The sequence below is a fragment of the Pleurodeles waltl genome, chromosome 5 (assembly GCF_031143425.1).
Source record: "Pleurodeles waltl isolate 20211129_DDA chromosome 5, aPleWal1.hap1.20221129, whole genome shotgun sequence".
In the NCBI taxonomy this organism is placed as follows: Eukaryota; Metazoa; Chordata; class Amphibia; order Caudata; family Salamandridae; genus Pleurodeles; species Pleurodeles waltl.
In genome coordinates, this window is record NC_090444.1 from 1,344,469,516 (window position 1) to 1,344,496,575 (window position 27,060).

Below are 27,060 nucleotides of genomic sequence, written 5' to 3' on the forward strand. Positions count from 1 at the left end.
CAGACAGGTCCGAAATTTTGGGAAGACATGTCCCAACTTCAAAGGCACACTTGAGTATAACTATGAGTACCACACTTAAGCAACTCAAAGACACACTAGCAGGGACGTGGGACCACTGCCAGATGAATGTGTTATGCACAGAAGCATTTAGTGTCCTTGAAAGGGATGCGGGCACCCTTCCTTCATCCTGGCTGGCCTGGGCAGATTACCTGATGCTGTGTGGCTCTTTGAAGTGTGCTCTCCAGGGGCTTGTTGGTTTACCCCCTGTTCTGCCTGGAGGTCTCAGGGACATCAAAGACCTCCTGTGAGGGACCTACCCCATCTACAGGTGACATCTGGAGAGCGGTGCTCTCCTCCATGCCTACATCGTCTGCTGCACTCCACTTGATACCAACAGTGTGAAAGGAGAATAAGTATTGCGCCTTAAGTCCAGAATTGCCTGGTACAGAGTTTTCAAGGTACGGGCCACACTTAGAGTGGGGCTCTTCATTGTGGGTCCATTAACACTCACTGCCGAGGTCATAATGACCCCCACAGGCTTGCAATGTTGGCGGTGGCAGTAGCACCGCCAACAGGCTTGCGGGACATACCGCCACATTATGAGAATGTCGGGTTGGCTGCAGCCAACCCAACCCTTCACCACTAAAACCACCATGGTGGTATCAGCCGCTGAGCCAGAGATGTCAATCTCCAGCCCGGTGGCCGGCACAGTACCGCCGGCAGCATTATGAGCCTGCCTACCACCATGGTTTCCCTGTCACCAGCAGGTGGCTTCCACACCCCCCCAACACACACCAGATGCCCCGACCCCCTCCATCCAAAGCCCCCCCAACCCCCATACACACACTAACCCCCACCCCGACATTCAAATACATCCCCCACCCCAATCCAAACCCCCCCAATCCCTTCCTATTCTCTCACTGACACCCCCACCCCCCAAACACCCACACACCCACAGACACGCACCACGCATACACCCAATCACTCACACTGGCATGCAGGCATACTTCCAGACATGCTCACACACATTCTTACACACAATCACACTGACATGCAGACATGCACTCACTTCACCATTCTTACACGCATTCACTCATACATACAAACACAATACACACAGACGCGTTCACACACTCACTAACACATTCATGCACACACTCAGACACACACAAACAACCTCCCCTCCCTCCACCCCACCTCCCCAGTCGGAAGCCCTACTTACCTTGGTCGAGGAGGTATTCCGGCAGGGAACGGGAAGGGGCGCTGCTACCGCCAGCAGCACCCCAGCAGCAGAACACCGACAGGCTGTATTACTTGTCATAATACATCTGGCGTCGTTCTACTGGCGTAGCGGTGCTGGTGGTAGCAGCGCTACCTTACCACCGTCTGCCACCATAAACACTGCCGGATTTCCGCCCTTCTTGTACAGGAAGTCCGGCAGTGCTCATAATATGGTGGACAGATGGTAACCACAGTGGGGGTATTTTGATGGCCGTCACCGCAGTGGTAGGCGGTTTTTACCGCCAATATCAAAATGACCACCTATATGTCTTGTTTTTTGTGAGCAGGTTCACCCCGCGTGGCCCTCTTTTGTCGAGTGCATCACATTTTTCTCACGTGACACCCGACTGCATGCTTATTGTGGGCAGTGCCCCACTCATAGGTTGCGACCCTCGAATGTGGTGATGCATCCGGAGCAGTGCCACATTCTACCTCGTGTGGCACCACTTAACTTGCATCTTTGTGTGTGACCAGATTGTCTGGTGCACCTTAAGTCATCCCACACCAGAGTTTGCACCTCATTCCAGAGAGGTACTGAAGTGGAGGTCTTAGAGTGTGAAAGGATTATCTGGTGAAACTCAAGTTATTGCGCACCAGGCATTGTGCCTCTTTCCAGGGATGTACGGCATTAGAGTTCTTTGCATGATCATCCGGAATTGTCTGGTGTGACAAGTCATTGGACACTAGACTAGTGCCTCATTCCAGGGAGATACTGCATTGGAAACCTATTTTGTGTGTGATCGAATTGTCTGGGGGGGACTCAAGTCACCAGGCCCAAGACGTTGTGCCTTATTCCTGGAAGGCATGGCATTGAGCATGTTTAGTGTGGTCATTGGAATGGTCTGGTGTGACTCATGTCATGGCACACCAGATATTGTGCCTCCTTCCCACACACACCCCCACCCCCTCCGATCCTCTCACACACCCCCACGGACCTGTTAACTTTTTGTGTACAACCGGAATTCAGGGCAGCTTGAGTCATTACGCCCAGACATGTGCCTCCTTCCCAGGAGGTGTGGAATTGGTAACTATTGGGGTTTTGAAGTGCCTGGCAGGGTGCCGCTGTGACTAGCGTGTGGCCCCAGCAGCCCTCCCTCAAACCTTTGCAGGTCTTGGAGTGAAGCTCCCGATTGGTGCCCAAACCTCCAGTGTTAACTTTTGCTGATCAGCCGTTATCTCTTTCCTCCCCCACCTTATCCCTGGGATCCTGACAAAGTATGATTTCGATCACATGCGACCTAGTATCCGGGGAAAAGGTTGGTTTCATCTTCAACTTGTGAGGGTGGGGTAGCAGGAACTGATTGGCAGGTGGAGCGCAGTTTGGGGACTCTGGTGTCTGCGCACACAGTGACATTAACCAGGCGGATATCAGTGCACCACATTAGGGTGCAAGACGCAAGAGCGTCCAAATGAGCCGTCTGATATCTGTGGCACCGCATAGTAGTGCTTAGTGAACGTCAGGGAGTGTATGTGGGCGATTGTTTAAACAACACAGTGGTGTTGCCTGAAACGTTATTTATTGCAAGAGGACTCTTACAGGCGCCTTTGAGCTTCACTTGTGTGGCTCAGGCTGCAGAGCTAACTTAAAATGCTGCAAGTCTTTGTATGTACATATAGCTGCTAAATTTGTGTACCAAGGTGCACCCGGCAACAGTGTGTTATTCAATCGGGGTAATCTCTGTTGTGCTGACAACGTTTGGAATAGCATGAGGGTGTTCGGAGGAAAGTGTCATTTTTCTCATGTGTACATACTTGTTACTGTGTTTAACACAATTGGGCCTAGTATGGCAAATTATATTTTTTTATGTGATTTATGCCCATATTGACATGATGATTCTGCTGTGTTAATAATGTATGTTGAATACAAATTTTGTTTGCATACACCTCGTGTGATGTCTCTTTTGTGACACTCATTGTACTTGTTCTGTTAAACTACTGTGCCATTGCTTTACACATTTCCTCTGTGTTGAGCCTGAATGCTCTGTGCCAAGCTACCCAAGGATGAGGGCAGGTGTACTGCCATTTGATAAAGTTTGTTTTGACCAATGACTTTGTGTTTCACCACTGCGCATATTAGTTGCTCAATGTTCACCAGTAGCACATGATATGTTTTGTTCAGTTGAGCCGCCTATGGGCTTTGACATGGCATTAGCCATTACTTTCTGTATTCAGTTTAGCCGCCTATGGGCTTTGACATTGCATTAGTCTGTATTCTGCCTATTGGCTTTGACATGGCATTAGCCATTACTTTCTGTATTCAGTTGAGCCGCCTATGGGCTTTGACATTGCATTAGTCATTACATTCTGTATTCTGCCTATTGGCTTTGACATGGCATTAGCCATTGCATTTTGTATTCAGCTCAGCTGCCTATGGGCTTTGACATGATATAAGACATTGCATTTTGTATTCAGCTTAGATGCCTATTGGCTTTGACATGACAATAGACATTGCATTTGATATTTAGGTTAGCTGCCTATTGCCTTTAAAATGACATTGCATTTGATATTTAGGTTAGCTGCCCATTGCCTTTAACGTGGAGTTAGACATTGCAGTTGAGAATCCAAGCTGTATTTTTCCAAGCTGTGTTTTTGCACAAGAGAACCAAGATGTTTTTCTCACAGTAGACTAGACATGATAAGAGAGAGTACATGGGTGTTGTTTTTTCTTCGCTTGAGCTTGGGAACAGGAGTAGTCTTGGAGACCTGGCCAGTCTCCAAAAGGCTTGCTCAGTTTCCCAGGTCTGAGAGGAGGGGGCACACCTTTGTAACAAATGTAACAGGCTGCAGAGGGTCAGATTCGAATCTGCCAGACCTCGTGCTGGAGCTTGGCGCAGGCTGCCAGCAATCCCGTGTGGGTAGATGAATCTCTCTTTCTCGCGGCTGACAGGGGTCATCAGCTTGCAGACCTTAGAAAGATGAAGCTGTAGATAGTTCCCACACGGTGAAGTATTTGTTTTGCTTTGCATTCAATATCTTATAAATATAACCTGCTGTGTATATTGCAAACTGATATATTTTGTTTGATTAACGCGGACTTGAAAGCTACTAATTCGTCATACATAAAATATTGTGGTTGGGGAAGAATTAACAACAATAAAAGTCTTCTTTGACCTCAGAAGTGCATTTCTGTTGTGTTATGTTAGTGCTTAGAAACTAGATAAGAGGAAAGCACTACAATTGTGTACCTGGAGTCGTGGGGTCGGTCATTAAGAGGTGATTAAGAAGGGGTTTGACGAGTTAGTAGATTTCTAAGTGCACACTTTAAAAGTGTAATTGTTTTTTTTGTTGTTTGGAGAGTTACAGAAATTGTTTTTTTTGTTGTTTGGAGAATCACAGTAGCACGGCAGACCGTGTCATGTGTTGTTAAACTGCCTGATGGTGCTACGAAAAACTGTGAATTGTTTGTTGTTTGGAGAATCACAGTAGCACGGCAGACCATGTCATGTGTTGTTAAACTGCCTGATGGTGCTAAGAAAAACTGTGAATTGTTTTCTGTTTGGGGAATTACAGAAGAAAATGCATGTGTAGCTAGAATGCCTGATGTAGAAAACGTGTGTTTTGGAAGTAATGATGACAGAAAGGTCTGGATACCTTTATCTGCTTACAGAGAAATGCAGGAGAAATGTAGGAAGTTGGAACATGAAAATAGGAATTTACGTGAGCAAATTAGCCCGACTGAAAGTTATAAAAGGGCTGTTTTTGAAGAATCTTTCTCCAGTGCACAAGTAAAACGAAAGATTTTAGGGAAAGAGACACCGAGTTTCATTAGTTTGTTTGATTTTTGGAAAAAGAATAGCCCTCATTTGAGAGAAATCCTAACACTTTTGTATATGGTCACTGTGAAAAATTATATGCAGCTGCGCGCTTGTGATTTGGCAAATGAAATAATGCAGACTTTAGGTTTCTGCGCAGTGCAAGAAGGAAAAACTGACGTACATTTAAATCATGAACAAGGAAAGAAAATAGTGCCCCTAGCTAGAATCATACAATGGATCTGGTACTTGCAAGACAGGGCTAGAGTACCACAGGTAAAAGAATTACCGGTGAAATTGTGTGCACCATTTGAATTCGTGTCCACTGAAGATAAAAAGCATGTTTGTTTTACTAATGATTCATTGACTGAAATGTTGTTTTCTGGCACAGTAGAAGGAACAGCGTTGTATAATGTGTGTCAGATTTTAAAGCAAGAGCTACGTGAGATGTGTCATTTTTATGCTGATTTTTGGTTCATTGCTAATGTTTTAGCACCTAACTGGTTCAATTACCTTGCAGATGTTAATGAGAAAAATTCAGAGAGAGAAGTGTACACCCAGAATTCTGCCTTAGTGGGGATGGCTAAGTGGGTGCCCCAGAAATGTGAACAGCTGAGAGAAAAAGCCACTTACAGGTGGGCAGAGATGAGAGAGATGCACATTCCCCTAGATTTGATAAAAACTGTGCAGCACGCACAAAAGCAATCTGTCATGCAAGCAGTCACAGAGCAGTTGGGGAGAGGAAAGTTGCCAGAACAGAAATGGCAAATTGATCAGGTTTTAGGGAGAGTGATTGCTGCAGATTACCAAGGAAAAATCGAAATTATGCTGATACCTAGAAAAGAATCTGATTCATTCATACAAATTGGAGACAGAATGGCCCAAATTGACAAAAGTGCAGTGAATGGAGGTTTGGTAAAGAATGAGTCTGCCCCAGCCCTTCTGACAGTGCAAGAAAAGGGAAGCTGTGGCGCAGCAGATAAAAACCTCAGTGCTGATGTGTGGGCTGAAGCCCCAAGTGACCCTCCAGAACCTGCAGAGAATATAACAAAGGGCCTCAAAAACGTCCTGCTGATTATAAAACAGGGAAAGAAAGAGGAAGGGTGCAGTTTAAATGAAAAATGTTATTTGCAAGAAAAGTCATACTTGTTTCTTTTGCAGATCCTACCACGTTTCGCCACTGTCCCTGAGTGTGCTGTGTGGTCCCCCTTCCGGTGTGTGCGTGTGGGGTCGGGGAAGGGACCGAATCCCCAACCTGAACCTGGCTGAGTAAAGTGCCAGCACCATGGATCCATTTTGCGCAAACTGCGCCTTCAGTTCAAGTTCAACTTGTTTGATTGCATTCTTCCAATGGAACTAAGCTGTGTTTTTTTTTTTTTTTTTTTCCCTCTCGTATGGAACTCTGACTTTTGCTTATCTTCCAGCAAACCTTTCAGGTGGACCGTGCACCTTTACATGAGCAGAACTCATGCCACATCAAATTGCTAACACTGTTGAATTAGAGACTCATTCAGAGTATAAAAATTGCCCAGTCTTTTCTATGTAGATGTATCTGATGTGAAAGGTTATGAAATCAATGTGTTAATCCACTTCTATTGCTTTACAGGGATTGTTTTGATCATTCAAATGTGCTGATGTTTTTTTTGTTTTTGTTTGAAACAGGAGATATGTGAAACAAAAATTCATTGGTCAAAGGGCGGAATGTACTGCCATTTGATAAAGTTTGTTTTGACCAATGACTTTGTGTTTCACCACTGCGCATATTAGTTGCTCAATGTTCACCAGTAGCACATGATATGTTTTGTTCAGTTGAGCCGCCTATGGGCTTTGACATGGCATTAGCCATTACTTTCTGTATTCAGTTTAGCCGCCTATGGGCTTTGACATTGCATTAGTCTGTATTCTGCCTATTGGCTTTGACATGGCATTAGCCATTACTTTCTGTATTCAGTTGAGCCGCCTATGGGCTTTGACATTGCATTAGTCATTACATTCTGTATTCTGCCTATTGGCTTTGACATGGCATTAGCCATTGCATGTTGTATTCAGCTCAGCTGCCTATGGGCTTTGACATGATATAAGACATTGCATTTTGTATTCAGCTTAGATGCCTATTGGCTTTGACATGACACTACACATTGCATTTGATATTTAGGTTAGCTGCCTATTGCCTTTAACATGACATTGCATTTGATATTTAGGTTAGCTGCCCATTGCCTTTAACGTGGAGTTAGACATTGCAGTTGAGAATCCAAGCTGTATTTTTCCAAGCTGTGTTTTTGCACCAGAGAACCAAGATGTTTTTCTCACAGTAGACTAGACATGATAAGAGAGAGTACATGGGTGTTGTTTTTTCTTCGCTTGAGCTTGGGAACAGGAGTAGTCTTGGAGACCTGGCCAGTCTCCAAAAGGCTTGCTCAGTTTCCCAGGTCTGAGAGGAGGGGGCACACCTTTGTAACAAATGTAACAGGCTGCAGAGGGTCAGATTCGAATCTGCCGGACCTCATGCTGGAGCTTGGCGCAGGCTGCCAGCAATCCCGTGTGGGTAGATGAATCTCTCTTTCTCGCGGCTGACAGGGGTCATCAGCTTGCAGACCTTAGAAAGATGAAGCTGTAGATAGTTCCCACACGGTGAAGTATTTGTTTTGCTTTGCATTCAATATCTTATAAATATAACCTGCTGTGTATATTGCAAACTGATATATTTTGTTTGATTAACGCGGACTTGAAAGCTACTAATTCGTCATACATAAAATATTGTGGTTGGGGAAGAATTAACAACAATAAAAGTCTTCTTTGACCTCAGAAGTGCATTTCTGTTGTGTTATGTTAGTGCTTAGAAACTAGATAAGAGGAAAGCACTACAGCAGGTTATACATTAAGTGTGTAATCACTCACCCCCTGACGGGAGTGACAGGTTCTGCCTAGCTAGGGCTTCACCTCAGCCAACCAGGATGTGCCACCTCCAACAGTAGGCATTCATAGTGTAGGTCGATAGTGCTCACTGAAGCCTGTGGTGCTTAAACTGTATTACACATTCAAGGAAAAATCTGCACTAAAGTACAGTTTCCCCCCATTTAGGCCTACAGGGTCCGTCTAGAGGTAAATGTGTATCCTGACAAAGGTATATACTCCCTTTTATCATATTAACACTCCTTATGGCACTTTTGGATTTGCCATATTTCCCTGCTCAGGTCCTTTTCCGATTCCAGTCTTATCTCCCCAGTTGGCCAACTTGATTACTTGTTAATTACTCTTCTGTCCAGTAGATTATAGTCTTTCCACACAATATAGCCATTAACTGTGCTTGACCCGCTTCCTGAGAGAGAAAAGGGTGGAATACGCTGCATCTGTTGATTAGCTTGTCAGTTTGCAACAGGGCTGGGACAGCCCAAGCCCACAGAAACAAGGGAGAATGGTCAGACAAGCACAGGGGGTGTTCACCTTTGAAGTTTGGGTGGGACGGGATCAGGCAACTATGTCAGCTAGTGTTGAGCTGAGGCTGTCATTGAAGCTCTTTCCACAGGCAACTTGTAGTCACTTTGGAATGTCCCAGAATGCTGTGCAGGAGGGTTTGAACAGGTGTGGAGTGACATGGCACCCTAGGATTTGCCAGGGCTGCCTGGATTCTAGAAATTTCCACCCTCATTTAAATTCCCCTGCACAAGGAGGGACAGATGAGAAGGACATGGACCTGGGAGCTACAATGGTGGAAGAACACCAAGCTGGAAGAAGCCACCTTCTGCCAGGGCAAAGATGGACTGAAAGACTTTAACTCCAGTTGACCCACCCAGGACTAGGATGGGTATCATCAGGGCCAGTGGCACTATTCTCCTTTTGCCCCTTAAAAAGTTGGGTGATTGGACATGCTGGGTGACGATTACCACTGACTCTGCTGACACACAGGTGTCTTGAAGGCAGCCAAAGCCATGGAGCCTGGGGAATGGGGCAAGGACGGTGTTCTACTTGTTCCCTGTGGAAGGGCCGGGCGAGACCCCCCCACAAGCAGGAGCGATCCCCATGAGCCAGACAGAAAATAGGTCAGGTACAGGAAGCAACCAAGCTGTTGTCTCCACAAAAACAGTCCATGTATAGGCCAGGAGACCTGCCTAAAATGCTCCTGATGGCTATGGTTGGCCACCAGGAGCAGTGTGAGCCCATTCACAGCAAAGTCAGCCTTATGGAGGCCGATGCTGGTTACCCCAGGGGGCCCGTCCAGGGAGCAAAGGATGCTTCATAGTATATCCTAAAAATCTCCCAGGGGGGCAGAGCAATGGGGGATCAGCACAGCTGTTATTTCATTAATCCCCATGGGAGGGATGCCCCCAGGAACACCTCTGATCCAACATTGGGCTTGAGGACCCCATCCCCAAGATCCCAATGGAAGATAAGTAATTCCAGAGGACCCCATCTTCTCAGGATATGGAAATTAAGATCACCACCAGTCCAGGGAGTAATGCAGTGTGCCGCCTTCTTCCCTGTACCTGTATCAGGGGCTGGGGGAAGAACCACAGACTGCATCCCACAAATGCTACATATGGGAAGGGGAATTAGCATGCATGCTCCTATGCCAGCACTTTCATGAGGGGAAAAAAAAGGCACACGTATTAGAAATAGAAAATACATGCGGCACTAGGCCACGTAGTTATTGAAGCCCACCTGCCCCACAGTGGGAAGCTGCTCTTTAGATATTCAGGCCTCAAGGTTTTGGAACACCTGATAATCCCTTGGTCAAAGCTTAAAATGTACATAATTGTTTGTGTGGTGCTGATAGGGAATATTCCTTCTTTTCCCCGGTCCATAGTACCCAATCCCACCTGGACTATTTTCTTATCTGACATAGATATGTGGCACACACACGGGACTCTCACATACTGGGTGGGGGCTTGTCTGACCACTACCCGATTCTTTTAATGATACTTTTGGGCCTGGTGTCCCCGGGCCGCAAGCCATGGTGATTCGGTGTCCACCGCTACCGAACTACTCAAGGGAAGGCGCAACTCCAGGCACACGCATCCACCTACGTCTGGGACAACCTCGACCAGTGGCATTCAGGAGGGTTACCTGGGCTGCGGCTAAGGCAACAATACAGGCCACATGATGCATGATGTCGTGCTGGTGAATAAGGACAGGGCGGTGCGGCAAGATGCCTTAGAAATTGACATTGAACGCTTGATGCAACAATATACAGTCCGCCACTCCCTTCTGACTCGTAGGGAGCTGGAGAGAGTCCGTATGGCTTTGAACAAACTCTTTACTTCTCAGGCTGAATATGCGCTGCAGTGCCTGCAACGGTGGCATTACGAACAAGGGGGAGAAGGCTGGCCGCTTGCTGGCCGCACAACTTTGCCAGAGAGCGGTGACCCTAACTATACCGGCCATTAAAGCCCAAACGGGGGAGATTCTCACGCATCAGCAAGAGATAGTGGGTGAATTTGCAACCTTTTACTGCCGGCTTTACGCCCCAGAATCGTAGTCCTCTCCTGCCCAGAGAGAGGCAGTCCTCAATGTTACTTTGCCCTCTCTTTCCGATGAGGGCCGAGAATTGATGGGGGGAGACATTACCCGTCAAGAAATCCTGCAGGTTGTCTCCGGTCTCCCATATCACAAGTTGTCTGGAGAAGATGGATTCCCAGCGGAATTTTACAAGTGGGAGGGGGAGGAACGCTAGATGTCCCACACGGGGTGCTGGACAAAGAGTGTCAGACAAACTCTCTGAGTGTGATCTCCAATGCCGCCATAATTGCTTCAATACCAAAGCTGGGTCAGGATCCTCTGCGTTGCGGCAGTTACCGACCCATATCTCGACCCATATCCCTTCTGAAGATATTGGCCAGTGTCCTAGCGAATCGCCTGCGCAAGGTCATACCGTCTCTCATACACCAGTCGCAGGTCGGTTTCGTGCGGGGCCGCAGCTCAAGGAATCTTCTCCGTACCTTATGTCATGCCCTTTGGGGGGCTCTGGCCATCCCGGAGGCCTCCCTAGCACTGTCCCTTGATGCTGAAAAAGCGTTTGACCCTATAGAATGGCCATACCTCTTTGCAACACTGGCAAAGTACGGACTGGGTGACCAATTTATTTCCAAAGTTCGCTTGCTATACGATCATCCTACGGCACGGGTCTACTGTGGGGGCTTCCTTTCGTATCCTTTTCCTATCTGTAGAGGAACACAGCAGGGGTGCCCTCTTTCCCCCCTTTTGTTCCTGCTGGCGTTGGAACCGCTGGTGGCTGCCATCAGAGCCATCCCGGGATAGCGGGCCTTCCTCTGCAAGGTGGTACCACCTCTAAACTTTACTTGTACGCTGACGATGTCCTGCTCACCCTAACCGACCTTGACCGCTCACTGCCTGCCCTTATGGACGGCTTTGCTCCTCTCTCTGGCTATCCGGTAAACTGGGACAAGCGTGTGGCCCTCCCCCTGTCACGCGGGACGACGAAATCAGCGCTTCTGGGCTTCCCATTCCGCTGGACCCCGCAGCACCTTAAATATCTGGGGGTCCTCGTTAACCGCGGCCTGGAACGAATGACAGCGGACAACCTAGATCCCCCTCATTGCACGTATGAGACTTGAGTTTGACAAATGGGCCCAACTAGGCCTTTCCATGTGGGGCAGGTGGTGCGGATGGTCACAGTACCGCGCTTCACATACATACTGGGCCTTCTCCCCCTCCAGATACCCCTCTCCACATTGAGACTGGTGGACGCTGCAATTAGGTCTTTTGTGTGGGGGTCTATGCATCGGCCGATTTAATAGCACGTAGGTCACACGGCGGAATGGGACTCCCCTCGGTGGAACATTACGCTCTAGCCCTCCACCTGTCATTGTTGGCTGCCGCACTGTCTGACTCCGCTGAATCGCCGCCATGGATATCAGTGGAGAGAGAGTTGCTCTCCCACTGGGGAGGCCTTAACGGGCTTCACCGCACGACCTCCCCTCCCTCTGGTGACCCGAATCCAATTCTGAAGGCTTGGCAGAGGACCCACCGTCTTCGGGGGGTCCACCCCTTTCTCCACGACCAGGCTCTCTTGTGGCACAATGATAGCATATGCATAGGGGGAACAGCTCTTAACTAGCGGCAATGGAGGGACGCTGGTATTAATCGTCTAGACCAGGTACTGGAGACCGGCAGGCTCAAACCTTTTGCCAGCCTGAGGGAGGAATTCCACCTCCATCCTGCAGAGGAGTGGAAATACTTGCAACTCCAGCATTGCATGCGTCAAAACCCCAATATTGTCTATCGGGGACTTCAGCCCTCACCTATAATAGCTTGCCTGGCGACAAGGGAGAAGCACAAGGGTGTTATGGCTGGCCTGTACGAAGTCCTTATAAGTCATCTATTCTCACGACCGGTCCTGGATAAGCTGCGTCAGCAATGGCAAACCCCCCTCTAGCAGACCTTTGACGAGGGGGACTGGGTAGACACAGTGGAAGCATTAGACAGAGGTAAGCGTGAGGCTCGCCTAAAATTCTGCCTCTTCAAGCTACTCCACGATTGGTACTGGACCCCTGTAAAACTACATAGGACTGGCCTTCTTCCGCATGCATCATGTTGGCGCTGCACAGCACTGTGATTTGCTACACGTACTCAGTAGCTGTCCGTCGGTACAGCCTCTATGGAGAGTGGTTGAACATGTCCTGGCGGAATCCATTTTGCTTCCAACTCCTTTACCCCCTTCATTGCTCATGCTGCACAATACGGCCTCCCTCCCTGCCTTATTGCGACTGCAAAAAAGGCTTCTGTATACAGCCCTGGCAACTGCGGAAATATGTATCCTAAGGCACTGGAGATCCACAACTACCCCCCCCCGCGCGCCCGAGGAATGGATTGTGGCGATGACTAACATAGCTACACATGAGAGAGTAATTTATAACCTACAGGACCAGGCTGCCATTTTTGCTCAGGTGTGGGCTCTCTTCCTCACTGGCGTCTTGACTGTACCATTGTCGCCACTGCCGCCCCCCAGCTAACCCCATGCACCTTTCATTTTCTCTTTCTCCCTTCCCTCTCCCTCCACCCCCTATCCTTCTCCCTCCCCCCCTATCCTTCTCCCTCTTCACTGTCCCTCTCTTTGCTACCCTTGCCCTGGGACCACTGCACTCGTCCGTCTGGTATCACTCTCTTCCTTCACCCCCACCCCTCCCCTCCCACCTATATATATTTTAAATTTTATGTTCTCCCTCTTTTCTCTTTCTTTTTTGACACCAGTTCATTCCCCTCCCTCCCTTCTGTCTCCCCCAACTTCCTGTTTCTCTGTCACCCCTGTCTTCCTTCCTTCCCTCCCTCCCCTTTCCCCTGCTCTTCTCTCCTTCCCATTCATCTCCTGATTAATGCTGCAAGACCTGGACATCTTACCTTTCCCCCATACATATCTCCATAACTCTTGCTTTTCGAATTGGCCAACTGCCACGGCGCTGCTCCCCTTGTCTCCACATACACCATGTCCAATAGCTTCTGCTATAGGACGGATCCTATTTGCGGTAGTTGCACTGCATTTTGCCCACATCAATCCTTGATGAAGGAGGAGATGATACACAGAGCTCCAGGGACCATGGGAGACGGCCACACCTCTGAATGCTGCCCAATTATGTTGGCTGACCCCCTCTTTTGCCTGCAGACTTCTGCAAGGCCTGCATCCCCCACTTACCCCCCCTTATCCACCCCCCTTTGGTATTGATCGTTCCTTGTCGTTGGTCGCCCCCATCCCTGTTATTTTCTCCTGGTATTCTCTTCTTTCTCTCTCCTTGACACCGTTTAATTATGTTGATGATTAAGCATATGTTATGTCTTTGTAGTTTCATCTCAGGTGATATTCTTGGGTTCTTTGGACCCTACTATGCAAGGACTGTTGTCTGTTAGCCTTGTTCTTATGGCTTATTTACCTGCCTCTTGATGCTGTGTTATAATGTATCTTAATTACTATTCTCAATAATAAAAAAATTACAGCACAAAAAAATATTTTGCCTAACTTAACAGGTGACCAATGCAACATTCTGGAATGGACTAACTATCCTTGATTCTTTCATGTAAGGAATTCTTCCTCTCATTATAGTAAATGGACTGAATCCAGTAACTTTTGGTGTAGTGCAATATATCCAGACCTTTCTCCTTATACTCACCCTCCAAAATGACTGCCTATTTTTTGGAATTGGAATGAACCTTTTATCACCCTATTGAACCAACCTCTTAACTTCTCCATTCCTACTAGGAGGATAACAGAATGTTAAATTGTGTTCAATTCTATTGCGCAAAAGAAAATCTTTCATGGTTTCACTCCTCAATTGCACCACATTGTCTGCCACTACTCGTTTGGGAAGTCCTTCACTCTGGGACATCTAATCTAAGAACTTCACCGCAGATTCTGCATTGGCATTGCGTACAAATTCCACTTCTAGCCAATTCAAAAATGTAATCTACAGCTACCAGCACATACCAAGTACTACTGTCTTCTTCACATATTGGACCCATAATACCCACCCATGTTATTTGCCGCCACAGTATGAGATCTAAGGGTGACTTCGTGACTTGTCAGCTTCTTAACATAATTTATACTCTCTATTCTATAACCTCATCCATCCATTGCCACTAGTAACTACCTTTGACTTTCCTTTTACTTTTCACAATCCCTAAATGTCCATCTTGACATATTGAAAAATTTTATTTTTCAAATCCTTAGGTGGTACAATACTTAAACAGAAGGCATCTTAAATTCACTTCTTACATTGTCACTCCCATTAGTTACAGGAACTTGCTCTTCACCGTTTGGATACAAAATAATGTCCAGTGCCCTCTGATCAACCCAACCCAACCTAGGACAGAGGGACCATACTCTGCTACATAGAATTTACTAACAGCTCTTCTCCCCTTAAATTCAAATATTAACTTCCTAAAGACTACCACAGGAATGGGTTCTCCTTTGAAACTTTCAGGAGCAACATCTGACGACTTTACATTTTTGCCCAAACTCCCAGCAAATTTTTCATTTCAGATTTTCTTGTCCACAATCTTGTGTGGTGACCCGGAATCTGCAACTATAAATATCTTGACACCACCAATTTTGATATTGCAGACTGGTTTGTTTCTGGATTGTTTAGAGAGCATATTGACACTATCATTCCCTTCTACTATGCCTAATACACAGCCACCATTACCAACAGAATATTAGTCAGTAGATTTATCTGAACATGAGTCTGAGTCAGAATCAGTCCCATCTTGGACTAAATTCACTTTCCTTCCAATTTTGTTCTTCCTACCTACTTTAGCAAAGTGCCCAATTAATTCACATTCACCACATTTTTGATTGTGAGCTGGACATTTCTTAATGTAGGCTAGGTGGTCTTTAGTACCACACCTGTAACATCTCCTTTAGATGGTACTTTTTTTTTACTATCCACCACTTCTCGGACCTCTTTCCTCTTCTCTTGTTTGATTTTTACATACAACCTTTTTTTGTTCTTCTTTCTGTTTTGTCTCAGCTGCTTTGGCACATTTAGTTGAGAGCTCTGCCTTCTTGACCCCCTTGTGGTAACTTCACTGAGTGGTGCCTCACCATAAATCCATAACCTCTCCTGCACATCTTTGTTATGTACATGCATTATTATTTGATCCCCCCACCAATTAATCAATCAGTGATCCGAAACTGCAGGTGAGAGCTAGTTTCTTCAAGGTAGAGACATGTTCCTCTGTAGGTTCTTGTTTGTACTTAATAGTAAAGAAATTATGTCTGTCAATTGCTATGCATACTGATGCAGAATAGTATTTATCCAAATCTTTGAAAGCATTTTGAAAGACATCAGTTTCACTTGCACTACAGGTTTGTTTCTCCATCACTTTATATACAGTCAGTCCCTAAGGTCCTAGTGAATGCAGTAACATTTTTTTCTTTTCACCTTGTGCTCATTCCTCATCCTCAATCTTCGAAGAAGTCTTTTCGGAGTCACGGGATCGAGTGACTCCTCCCTTCGGTTCCATTGCACATGGACATCGACTCCATTGCTAGATTGCTTTCTTTCTGCCGTCTGGTTTGGATGTGTTTCCTCTCGCTCCGAGATTTCAATTCGGGAAAACTTTAGAAAACCTTCCTTTTCGTCAGTGGTATTTCGATCACGTTCTCCATCTAGCATTGAACCAGTAGTACTGTCAGAAAATCACTTTGTTCGCCCTTTGGGGCGGGCGCGCCCAACTCAGGCCTATTCGGGCCTACTGCGTAGTAAAACTATAAAGGGCTCCATTTCGGACTCCAGCAGGAAACACCAAGTTTTGGAGTCAAAAATTCAAAAGGCAGCTTTGGAGCCGAGACCTTCCACATTTTCGGTACCGAAAAAACAACAGACTTCGGAACCGAAAAAGCCATTATATACAGAGGAGCAAGGACTTTCCAAGAAATTAGTAGAAAACCATAAAACCTCTGAGGAAGAGTCGGACATTGAGCCCATTCTACAAATTATGGATGAGAGACAATCTAGAATACACAGTCGCAAAGAGACAGGAAGGATTATTATTATTATTACAGCAACTCCTTTAAAAACAAAAAGAAAGCTGGCATTCCAAGAACTGGACACTGCATAGCCACCAGCAAAAGTGCGAAAGCAGAAGAAGCCAGTACCTCCTCACTCTTCTCCTCCTCATTCTCCACAGCTATCTGTCTCTCCCTACACCAGCCCTCCACCAATGCCTTCTCCATCACACACTTTTTATTCGCAAGAAGACCTAGTAGATTCATGGGACCTTTATGATCCTGATCCCATCCCAGATAATGACTCGGATACTTACCCATCCAAACCATATCCACCTGGGGATACAACAGTATACAACTAGGTCATAGCCAGGGCTGCAGCTTATCATGGGGTAACAATGCACTCTGAACCATTGGGAGAAGATTCGTTATTTAATACATTATCTTCAACACATTCTAGGTACCAGTGACTTTCAGTGTTACCGGGCATGGTAAAACACGCAGACCAAATTTTTAGTGAGCCTGTGAAATCAAGAATCATCACACCTAGAATAGAAAGAAATATAAGCCTGCACCCTCTGACCCAGATTATGGGGGTTATTACAACTTTGGAGGAGGTGTTAATCCGTCCCTAAAGTGACGGATATACCACCAGCCGTATTACGAGTTCCATAGGATATATTGGACTCGTAATACGGCTGGTGGTATATCCGTCACTTTACCGTTACTTTTGGGACGGATTAACACCACCTCCAAAGTTGTAATAACCCCCTATATTATTCATCAGGTGCCTCCAGATTCAGTGGTGGTTAGTGCAGCATGAAAGAGGGCAAATAGCCAGTCTTCAGGAGATGTACCCCCTCCAGATAGAGAGCAGAAGATTTGATGCTGCAGGGAAAAGAGTTACTTCCCAAGCAGCAAATCAATGGAGAATAGTTAATTCTCAAGCACTGCTAGCCCGCTATGATAGAGCTCACTGGGATGAGGTGCAGGATATTATACAGCATCTCGCAAAAGAACACCAAAAGCGGGCACAACAAGTGGTAGAGGAAGGGCAAGCCATTGTAACAATCAAATAAGATCTGCCCTTGATGCTGCTGATACAGCTGCAAGGAGCGTTAACACAGCCATTACAATCAGAAGACATGCATGGCTACGCTCCTCTGGTTTTAAGCCAGAAATTCCACAGGCTGTGCTAAACATGCCTTTTGATAAAAAGCACCTCTTTGGCTCAGAAGTGGACACTATAATCGAGAATTGATGAAAAGACTCTGATAAAGCAATGGGTGCTCTGTACACCACACCATACAGCGGGTCATTTCGTAGGCCTCAGTTTCGATCTTCCGAGTCTTCTACCTCACAAACAAAGCAGCCATCTCAAACCCAGTACCATACAGAGGTCAATACTCTAGAAATAGAGGTAAATTCCAAACCTCTAAACAGCCAGCTACCCAACCAAAGCAGTGACTTACTTCATTCCCTTCCACACCATACATCTCCTGTGGGGGGAAGACTACAGCAGTTCCACTCTCATTGGTAAAATATCACCACAGACAGTTGGGTATTATCAGTTATCTGCAATGGCTATTGCCTAGAATTGATAAACACCCCTCCAAATATTCCGCCAAGATTTCACAAATTATCCCCAGAACATACAGTTCTGCTACAACAAGAGGTTCAATCTCTACTACTCAAACAAGCAATAGAAGTAGTTCCACAGTCCCAACATGGAACAGGGGTATACTCACTATACTTCCTAATTCCCAAAAACGATGGCACCCTCAAACCAATATTAGACCTCAGGCCCCTCAATCTCTACATCTTGTCTGAGCATTTTCACATGGTAACTCTGCAAGATGTTATCCCACTGCTACAAAAACAAGATTTTACGACAGCTCTAGACGTAAAAGATGCGTATTTCCACATACCCATCCACCCAGCTCACAGAAAATATCTCAGGTTTGTCATAGCAGTAAAACACTACCAGTTCAAAGTGTTACCATTTGACATAACAGCTCCAAGGGAGTTCACAAAGTGTCTAGCGGTAGTAGCAGCATACTTAAGAAGACAACACATCCATGTCTTTCCATATCTAGATGATTGGCTAATAAAATCAAACAATCATACACAATGCCAAAAACATACACGTTATGTGATAGAAACTCTGCACACCCTAGGATTTTCTATAAAGTACCAAAAGTCACACCTTCAACCAGCACAAGTACAACGTATCTAGGTGCTATCCTAAATACTCAACTAGCTCTAGCGTATCCAAATACCCAAAGGATACAAGGTTTCCAAAATCTAATTCCACTCATATAGCCAAATCAACAATACACTGTAAGATTTATCATGAAGATTTTAGGAATGATGGCATCTTGCATAGCAATAGTTCCACATGCAAGATTAAACTTGAGGCCCTTACAGCAGTGCTTTGCACAACAATGGTCACTGGCACCACGGTCAACTTCAAGATCTAGTGTTGATGGTGCGCCAAGCACATATGCCCTTTCAATGGTGGAATCGCAGCAGTTTAATGAAGGGGTGGTAGTTTCAAGACCCTGTGCCTCAAACCATAATTACAACAGATGCATCAATGATTGGTTGGGGAGCTCACCTAAACAATCACACCATTCAAGGGCAATGGAATGTCAAACAGAAACAGCTACACATAAACCACTTAGAATTATTGGCTGTATTCCTTGCCCTAAAAGCATTTCAACCTCTTCTCAAACAGAAGAATGTTCTCATAAAGACAGACAACATGACAACCGTGTATTATCTCAACAAACAGGGAGGGACACATTCATCTCAACTGTCCCTTCTAGCCTAATAGTATAGTACATTCCAGGAATAGACAATTAGTTGGCAGATGTCCTCAGCAGAAATCACCAAAAAACACACGAATGGGAGATTCACCCCCAAGTACTTCAAAAGTACTTTCAAAAGTGGGCAACACCAAACATAGATCTATTCGCAACAAGCGAAAACACAAAATGCAAAACTTCGCATCCATGCAACCACATCCCCTGTCTAGGGGCAATGCTCTATGGATCAGTTGGTCAGAGATATTTGCTTACGCTATTCCCCCTCTCCCACTCCTTCCATTTCTGGTCAACAAGTTGCGTCAAACGTCACTCAACATGATACTCGTAGCACCAACATGGGCATGTCAGCCTTGGTACACAACACTACTAGACCTGTCTGTAGTACCTCACTCCAAACTCCCAAACAGACCAGATTTGTTAACACAAAACAAAGTTCAAATCAGGCATCCAAACCCCAATGGATTGTTAGATGTATACAAACTTGTTATATCAAAGCAAAAAGACAACTTTTAATCACTCCTAAAGCACGTTCTACAGGAAAGAAAGGTGCAACAATGGCTCTTTTTTAGGAAACATACCAATGGCTGTTATTTGTAAAGCAGCTACATGGTCAACCCGTCATACATTTACTAAACACTACTGTGTTGATGTTTTCTCACAACAAAAAGCCACTGTAGGACAAGCTGTCTTAAGAACATTATTTCAAACAACTTCAACTCATACAGGCTAGCCACCGCTTTTTGGGGAGAACTAACTGCTTTGTAGTCTATGCATAGCATGTATATCTGCAGCTACACGTCATTGAACAGAAAATGTCACTTACCCAGTGTACATCTGTTCGTGGCATGTAGTGCTGCAGATTCACATGCACCCTCCCTCCTCCCCGGAAGCCTGTAGTCGTTTAAGCTACTAACATTGGTACATATGTATATACATTTACATTTGCATGGTTATCTTTTTTCTCTTACACACTCACTCCTTTCTTCACCCTCTGTGGGAAAACAATCTAACAATGGAGTTGATGCCCATACCCAATGAAACCGAAGAGAGGAGTCACTCGATCCTATGACTCCGAAAAGACTTCTTTGAAGAAAAATAACTTGTAACACTCTGACACTAGATGTCGATATAGATATGCATAGCATGTGAATCTGTAGCACTACATGCCACGAACAGATGTACACTGAGTAAGTGACATTTTCCATGTATACCTTCTAGTGTTGCACAATATAAACAGCGCATGCAGCTGCACTCTGGGGATCATATTATTTGAATGGAGTGCTGTATGAAAACAATTGGTGGCATGTTAAATTGTGCAATGACAAATTTTAACGCGTATGAGGTCTGGATGTTTAATGTGATGGCAATCACGCCAGTGCTCGAGACGGTGACGTCACACGCAGATCAGCAGTACTTCCACATGCTGAGCAGTGTCCCTAATGGCTACAACTAAACTGTGCCGCAATCTAGATGTTTAACGTGATGGCGATCACATAAGTGCTCAAGACTGGATCGTCATGCACAGATCAGCAGCACTTCCACATGCTGAGCAGTGTGTAGTGTGGGTTAACAAGCATAAGAGCGGTGACACGTCACGAAGGGTTTCAGTAAAGGTAAAGATTTATTTCTGTTTGAGAAATAACCATAAAGAGCCACGGCGTCTCTGATGTCCAGACAAGACCGCAGTTGCATCGTTTTCCTCCAGGCAACAAGAGACACAGGGCCAGATGTAGCAAAATTAAAAATTGCGACTCGCATTTTGCAAGTTGATGCGACTCGCAAAATGCGAGTCGCAATATGTAATGCAAGAAAAAAAAACGATCCGAAATAGCGACTCGCAGCCGGACTCGCAACGCAGTGTGCGAGTCCGCAGATTGCGAGGTCGCTTTTTGCGAGTGTGCAAAAAACGAACTCGCAATTAGCGAGTAGGTGTCGCAAATTGCGATTACCTTGAAAATTGCTTACAGGTGCAGCAGAACACTCCAGAAACCACACCAGAACACTCTGGAAACACTTCCTGGCACATGATGATGACATCACAGCCAGGAAGTTTACAAATACACCTGGGAGGAGGGAGGACCACACCCTTTTATAACTGCCGGTTTTCACACAGCACAAACAGCAGCTGCCATGGAGGGAACCCCAAGATAGAGGAAGCTCAAATTTTCTGAGAGGGAGCTGGAGGTGCTGACAGAGGAATGCTGTCAGCACTATGATGACTTGTTTGAGAGAGCATCCCACAATGTTCCTGGGGCCACAAAAAAACAACTCTGGCAGGACATTCAGGACAAGATCAATTCCCTGGGGGTGAGCCATAGGACCATCGAGGACATCAAGAAGAGGTGGTATGACCTCCGCTCCCGGACCAAGGAGAGGGTGGCTGAAAGGCTCCGGGAGATGAGAGGCACAGGAGGGGGACCATCGTCTGTGCCACCACCCACACCCCTGGAAGAAAGGGTGGAAGAAACATTGGAGCAGGAGGCAGTGTCTGGATTTGGGGACCTGGACACCTCAGAGCCCAGCACATCAACCGGTGAGTACCATGTGATATGCCTGTACCCCTATCAATGCCATACCCCCACCCACCATGTACACAGGTGCATGCACAACCAAAATAGCTCCATTTCAGGGTAGCAAATGCCAGAATGATGCATTATGGGAAATGTAGTCAAGTAGGCAGTTCATAGGCAAATGTTTATTAGGAAGTGTGCAATAGATAGTAGACACTGACAGTCTGTTCCCCATGTCCCACAGGTCTCCAGCAAGACACCGCCAACACCCCAAGCACCCAGGCCCATGAGGAAACCCCAGGACCCGCCAGCACCCCCACCTGCACGGTCAGCAGCATCCCTGCAGTAGCCACACCTGCTGCAACAATTCCGCAAGAGGCTGCCCCAGCAACAGGCAGGGAGGAGACAGGTGGAAGCACAGGGCAGCCACCGCTGCGCAGGCGTCGCAGGTCAAGACCATCTGGGCTGCAGTCTGCATCCGGGATACTTCCTCCAACCACCAGTGAGGCACATCTGCTGCGTGGTCAGCGCCTGCAGAACAGAATTTTGGGCAGAATTAGTGGTGTGCTGCACCGCTTTGTGCGAAACAACCATGCCAGTATGCAGCACCTCAACACACGTATGGACATGATCTGCCAGAACACTGGGGACCTTGCCCTTGCCATGAGGGAACTGGCAGGAGGACTGCTGGCCCAGGCAGAGGGTGGGCGGCGCAGAGATCGGCAGATAATGCACAGACTGGACAGGATGGCCACATCCATCGGCAGGCTCGACATGAATACCACAGGCCTGTCGAGGAGGACAGTTGGGCTGCAAGTGGAGATGGGCCATTTCGCTGGGGATGTGGCTAGGGGCCTGGGACGTCTCACCCACATCATCGAACTGATGGAGACATGGGAAATGTCGAGGGCCACAGGGGAAACACCTCAAGACAGTGAGGAGGGCTCAACAGTGAGCAGTGTCTCTGCCACTGACAGCAGGGTGCTCAGGAGTGGTAGGCAGAGCACCACTGAAGCATCAGGGACCAGCCAGGCTGGCAGGAGGGGCAGAAGATCGTAGAGATCACCCAGGACCATTAAATGTGGCACATGGCGTTAATGTGCCACATGACTGGTTGGCATTTTCCTGCCCATGGACAATCTCTACTTAAATAGTTTCTTGATTACACTAATTAAACAGTTATTTTTGTTCCACTTAACAAATGGAGTGTTTGGTTAATAGGTGAGTATGGTGGGAGTTGACACGTACCGTCCAAAATATTGTGTTGCAATGTGGTCCCGTCTCAGTCTGCCTTGATTAGCTATACTCCGATCCCCATGATGGCGATGTGGTTGTTCTTGCTCTTCATCATCAGGACCTGGGTCTGCAGGGGTGAGAGGTAGCCCACGTCGGATGGCTATGTTGTGGAGGATGGCGCATGCGACCACAGTTTTGAATGCGGTAATGGGGGTGTATTGGAGGGCACCTCCACTGCGGTGGAGGCATCTGAATCTTGCCTTTAGGAATCCAAAGGTGCGCTCTATCAGGTTCCTCGTCCTCTTATGTGCACTGTTGTATTGCCTCTCTGATTCAGTGCTGGGTGATAAAAACGGAGTCATGATCCAAGGCCTGAGAGCATATGCACTGTCACCTGTTGGGCACAAAAGTACACGGTTAGGAAGTCCAGATTGTCGTGCACAGTGACCTGTGTGTATGTCTGCAAGTGTCTGTGGCTCTACCTAGGAGGTAACCGTCTCCGAATTCCCCACGTTCCAGGCGTTGATGTATCCCACTATGCCTAAAAATGTATGAGTCATGGGTACTGCCTGGAAACTTAGCTACAATGTCGGTAATGACATAATGGGCGTCACAAACAACCTGTATATTGAGTGAGTGGGTACACTTTCTGTTGCGGAAAATGTGTTCCAGATTTGCAGGGGGGCATATTTGAATGTGTGTCCCATCTACACACCCTATGACATGGGGAAAGTGGGCAATGCGGTAAAAGTCCAGCTTGGTGCTGTTCATTTCTGCCTCATGCCTTGGTAAGTATATGAAGTGAGACATGTGCGTGACTAAGGCATCTAGGAAGGCCCTGAGGAACCTTGACACTGCACTTTGGGATACCCCACCTGCCACAGCAATGACCCCCTGATAGCTCCCTGAGGGCCAAGAGGTGCAGTGAGCATAGTACTTGCACATGCGTAGGGATGGCGCAGCCACGCAGAGTCTGGTGTTCTAGCTGTGGTTTGAGTAAATCTATTAATTCTAGTATGGCTGCGCTGCTAAGGCGGTATTTGTCATAGATCTCCTCTTCAGTTTGCTGAAAAAGAGTCTGCCTGGTTCTATATATCTTCTCCTGTCTGTGGCCCCTCCTCCTCCTCTGCTGGGCTGCGTAGACTCTCCTCACTGCTATCAGGTATATCTCCGCCATCTTGAGTAACCCAGATGCCTTCTGGGTCTCCTTTTATACTTTGGTAATGGTTACCACCTGCTCTGAGTTAGTGGTAAATGGGACATGCAAACTGGGCTTTTTGCGGCTAGTCGCAATTTGCGAGTTGCAATTGCATATGGTTTGCGACTCGCAAATTGCGACTTGCTATTTGCGGGTCGCAAAATGGGGTCGCAACGGATGCGACTCGCAAACGGGTCCCATCGCTTTTTGCGAGTCGGAAATGGGCTTTTTGCATCCCATTTCCGATTTTGCACTGTCGCAAATTGCGATTCTGCCCGTTTGCGAGTCGCAAACCTTTGCTACATCTGGCCCACAATTTCTAAGATACACAATTGAACTGGCTTACATAATGATATTCCAAATCGGCACGATGCAAACCATGTTACTAAGAAATAACAGGCAACAACTGAAACTTACAACTAAACAACACTACACAATGTCCCTTGAGGATATAAGGGCTGAAGACTTGTTGCCAATTTGTAGTAAATTACTTCGTAGAAAGTAAGGCTTGACATCGGACTTAAAAAAAAAATAAAATAAATAAATAAATAAATGGAAGTATACAAGGCCCACACTTTACACAATTGCCCCCAGTGAGCAACTGGCATTCCTGGAATGCAGAAGCTCACAAGAGTAATACATATGAGATTTCTATACTACGTAATACAATTCCAAACCTAGATCGATAAAACATTCAAGTACAAACACAACATGGACACTTTTTTGTACTTGCAAGTACTGTACTGGTTAATTGTTTCACTAATTAGCATTTGTCTTTTTATTATTGAATACATTTGTTTATGTAAATGTCTTGTTTGAAGCACACATCTACTGCCACAACTACCATTAATTCTTTGCATTGAATTTGGCAGTATCTTCTGCTATGAAAATTAAATCTATAATCATGTCACTGCTGCCTTTAAAAATCCTTTGTGTCCAATTTTCTTTTTTTTTTTTTTTTTTTTTTTTTTTATTTAAATGATGCCCTCCCTGATGCTTCATAAATATACAGTTCCTTTATTTTTCAACTTTGTGGTGTGTTCATTTCCAAGAAAAGACTACACCAGCTTCTTGTAATACCGAATGGATACCATTAAGAAATTCCAGACTGGAGCTCCCTTACTCCACAAAGGAGATGTAGTGTTCTCTTTCCTGAGATATGTAATATTTGCCTTCCTTTACTAGCCCTAATCAGTTAAAAAAAAAAGACAATATGCTTCCTCTTTAACCACCTATAGGGTAATATGCCCCTCTGATCAATCGCCTTTCGCTACATTAGGTAGGCGGAGAATCTAGGTGCTCTTTTTTATACATAAATCATCTCTCTACTCTCATGAAATAGAAAAACGTGTAGGAGTGCAGAAAATGATTTTTGATGTGATCAAAATGATGCACAATTAGATGTTTCCTTGTGAGTAGTACCAGTAATGCCACATTAGAATTAGAGGATCCTAGCTGGGACACATCTGTACTATATCACATCACAGATCTATAAAACTGCTGAGAAGTTTCCAGAACCACCTTTTGAAAATGTATCAGTCCTTCTGAGAACTGGTGGGCAAGATTATTTCATCAAACATTGTGGAACAGACAGCCTCAACTAATGATTGAAGGTACAGCGTGTAGTGCATAATGCATAAGAATAGGAAACTATAAATTAAATGTAACAATTTTGATTTCAGTCACATTTAAATCACATTGGAATCTAGGACTTAACGTTCTTGATTATGTACGCCTCTGAATAATAGTAACATTTATGTGAATGTAGTTCAATGAATTTGTCTAATGTGAAGATGAAACATACTTTCTCTTTTACAGGGTTTGGAGGTTCTTTCATGGCTCCTTCTGCAGCTCCAATAACTCCAGCTCAGAATAATGTATTGCAGACTAACTTTGATGCAGCTTTTGGAGCAACCCCTGCAACTGGTGGGAGCTCATTTGATCCATCAGGTAAGGAAGAGATTTCCACATAAAGAATATTTACAACCGAAAACAAATCTGTGTGTTTGCAGTGAAGTTATTGTCATCACTATCCAGAGAATTTGACTTGTTTTCATTACTATCAAACCAGACTCCACTTGTTTTATTCTTCTTCTGTAGTTCCAATTGCAAGTTTATTTCCTATCACTTTACTTTCTAATTACTTTATTTAGATATTTGAAATGTATTTCTTTGCCCTCAAGCACTGTCATCACTTAAACTTCTTGTCCACCCATCCATTCTGAACTCTGTTTTATTATGTTCAGTCTTCTGCCTCTGTCTGCTTTCCAACGCGCTCTACTGAGTCTTTCTTCATATGTAATGTCTTTATACGTTTTGCGCTTCATGCTTATAATAGATCTCTCCAAGATGTTGTCACTTCATTTTCTACAAATTTACATTGTAAAGAAAATATCTAAAATCCCCTGCTTTATGTTTCCGTCCAGGACTCTTCCTGTAGGACCCTAACCACCAATAATGTCATTGCTTGCATGATTGGCACATTGCAATGTTACATAGAAAAAAGAGAAACGTCAAGAGTTAGGATGTTCAGCTTGCATTGTCAGTTTATGTTTTACAGTGTCACTGAGCATTGGATCCTGGATTTTCTTGTGATGTTTCTCTAAAATTTCCCATTTCTCCTTTTGAATAAGCTCACCTTTGAATTTGATTCAGCACTGCAAAGGCATTAAATCTGAGTACTTGCATGGTAATCTTTCGAGCTTAATAACTCCAGTGTTTTAAAGCACAATTTGCAGAGAGAGGTTTTTTTCTTCATAACTTTTGTAGTGGCACGTATTAATTCTCCCAGGACACTTGA

General features: G+C 45.6%; 1 long non-coding RNA gene across 1 annotated transcript in view; it reads left to right on the forward strand.

Annotated features, from left to right (window-relative positions):
- The window catches only part of LOC138297389 (uncharacterized), a 61,121-nt gene that overhangs the window by 14,299 nt on the left and 19,762 nt on the right, over positions 1-27,060 (forward strand). Inside the window, exon 2 of the long non-coding RNA XR_011204072.1 lies at positions 26,079-26,210. This is a non-coding gene — a long non-coding RNA (uncharacterized lncRNA). The remainder of the gene's footprint in view (positions 1-26,078; positions 26,211-27,060) is intronic.